General features: G+C 45.8%; 1 protein-coding gene across 5 annotated transcripts in view; it reads right to left on the reverse strand.

Moving 5' to 3' along the window:
• Positions 1-2,610, reverse strand: part of WDR63 (WD repeat domain 63) — a 25,014-nt gene extending 22,404 nt beyond the window's left edge. For 2 of the 5 annotated variants that reach the window (XM_019618667.1, XM_019618665.1), the window contains exons 1-3: positions 2,067-2,610; positions 1,785-1,930; positions 906-994 (exon numbers count right to left, since the gene is read on the reverse strand). The gene's annotated coding sequence lies outside the window, so the exon portion shown is untranslated. The remainder of the gene's footprint in view (positions 1-905; positions 995-1,784; positions 1,931-2,066) is intronic. The other 3 variants (XM_019618668.1, XM_019618666.1, XM_010715965.2) reach the window with 3 other exon arrangements.
• Between the last annotated feature and the right edge of the window lie 18 nt (positions 2,611-2,628).

Below are 2,628 nucleotides of genomic sequence, written 5' to 3' on the forward strand. Positions count from 1 at the left end.
TTTTTTTGTCATTTTATTTTATTTATTTATGGTATTCCCTATCCATCTCTTCGTATGTTTTAAGTAATATTTGTGACCAGCATCCAGCATTGCTACTGCTGAAGAAAGCAGACAGTGGTGCCTGCGGTTAGGAGGAGGTCAGTTCTTTCAGAAGTTAGTTGAAGGATGGCACGAACTGTGTCCTGTGTGTTACAGTCACGTTGTCTTACTTAGCCATTTCATAATTATACACTGAGATAAAGCCAATTTGGAAAATATGTGTTCTGCTGAGTAACCAAAACCCTAAGTCACATGAAGAGAGGAAACACTGAAAAGGCTGAGATAAATCACATGACTATTTTTAGCAGAATAACTTGCAAATAAAAACAACCTTTCTCCTCTGACTGACTTCAAGAATATTATATCTATAAAAGCGATTTAAAATTTTGTCTCCAAGTAATGTGGTTCTTCCTTCTTTAACTGGAAGAATCAACTGTACTACACAGATGGGGAGTGCTGATGAAGGCAGAGGGGGCGAGTGCATCTGTAGGCAAACGTTAATACAAGAAGTGTCCCCATTTTAAGTGTTGGAAATGAGTAGTACAGCGATCAGTGGGGACTGTTTATGGTTCCACCTGTGGTGCAAAGAACCTTACCGACTGGAAAGGTGATATATCTAGAACAGTTAGAAAGCACAAAGTAATTATCCCCTTTCACAGTATCCCTAACATATTCTATCTGCCCACTTGTCTTCCTGTGGGCACTTGACTGTAAGCTGTCAGGAAACATTTAAGGCCTCCAAAGAAAGCAAAGGCAGGACTTCTAAAAACTTATCTGAAAGATAATCGAGCCCACATCCATTTACTGGCTATATATACAAAGGTTTGGGTTTACTTTTGTTGTTTAAACAGGATTATGGTACTAACCTCAAGGTGCTTCCTGCAGGAGGCTGGCACCTGATGAGAACTTTAAAACATGAGCTGCACAGCGATCTATCTTCCTCTTGCCACCACTTCTGAAAAAGGGACAACATTTGCAGTAACGTAATTTGAAAAAATTATGAGTGCAAAAAATAGAAGTACAAAAAAAAAAAAAATTGAAAATCAATTGATGTATAAACCGCCTGCTATTTTATGTAAGCAGTAACATGTTATGTTCATTTTTTCAGTACATATGCTCAGCCTAATTTCTCAGCAAATTTTCCAGTGGGACACAGCGTTATGGTGTTTAATTGCAAAAGCCCATGTGAAGCTGTGAATGTTTGACATTGTGCAGCCTCATTTAGCTGTAGCTGGATGTAACATTCTGAACTTTATAATATCATAAAGAGCAAAATGAAGATCAGAATGTTCTCCTCCCTGGTAAATGGACCCGGACATTGATGGCTGTAGAACAGAAGCGTGATGTTGCCAGGTGCTGCAGATGGAAGGAGCAGCAGTTACCAGCAGCGCAACCGTTGCTGTCTGAATGGAGGGCTCGGAGTGATTCAATACTTGCTTAATTGAGTGATTTAAATTTCAGTTTGTCTGCATCACTAATTTAAGACTAATTTACTCCAGTTTGCCGTGACAAAAATGGGGTCAATTTAACAGAAGGGCTATGAGGAAATTATTAAAGACATGCTCTGCTTTTTTTCTTTTGGTGGTGTCACTGACATGCTAAAGCCCACATTTCTGCATGTAAACATTTAGGGACTTACTAAAAATACCATCTCAGTAATGACCTACTCGCTACATAAGTAAGTTCATGTACAGTGTTCACTTTAGTTAATCCACTTTGCTCTACATGAAGGGCAAACAACACACCTCAGGTCTGTACTGCAACGAATGGTTGTACGTACTTCAGAGCAGCTTCATTCTGTGAACCTGGGCTGAAGCTTTGGCAACTGCCCCATCCGCTCTGCACGTGAGCGTAACTTAATCCGCACGTGCAGATCTTGAAGGAACTGAGCCTACGTGAGCAAAGTGCAGATTTCGTTATTTAGTAGAAATCCGCAGAGGTTTTTTGTTTGCAGCGAAGGCGAGGAAAGGACGACCTCAGCCTTCCAACACACGGCCACCCGTCAGCCCGCTTGGAGCCCCGCTTACCTGCGCGGCGTGCGGTTGTCATGGCAACCGGGAGCCGGGAAGGGGCGGGATTGACGTTTCCGATAGGCAATAAGCTCGCGGCTTTTCGAGCCCGCCCCCACGGGGGGATGTCGCTATTGGTTGATCTATAGAGGGGCAGGAAAGGTCCGCGCCCCAGCGTGCGGAGCGCGAGGGGCTACCGGCAGCTGGCAGCTGGCTGGGGCTGTGCTGGGCGCGTGTCGGGCGGGCGGTTCGGTGCCTTCTGATTCAGTCAGGAGCTGCGCTCCTCCGTGCGGTGCACAGCGATAACTCAGTTTGCCCCAGCGTCGTCCCTCGTGCCCGCAGCGCTCTCAGCCCTGTCCCGCCGCGCTCTCAGCCCTGTCCCGCCGCCTGCCCTTTGCATCTGCAATTCCGTATTCCGGAAGGGTCTCTTGCATCGCGTTGTGTTTTGCTCTGTTTGGTTTAATTAAAGATTTGATGCAACAAATTGTAGGACGACTGAATCGACCTTCCCTCCCGCCGCAGCAGCCCGAACCAAAGCCGGGCAGGGCGGTGCCGCTCCGCGAGCAGTGCCTGCAGGCGG

Source organism: Meleagris gallopavo, chromosome 10 (assembly GCF_000146605.3).
Source record: "Meleagris gallopavo isolate NT-WF06-2002-E0010 breed Aviagen turkey brand Nicholas breeding stock chromosome 10, Turkey_5.1, whole genome shotgun sequence".
NCBI classification, from domain to species: Eukaryota; Metazoa; Chordata; class Aves; order Galliformes; family Phasianidae; genus Meleagris; species Meleagris gallopavo.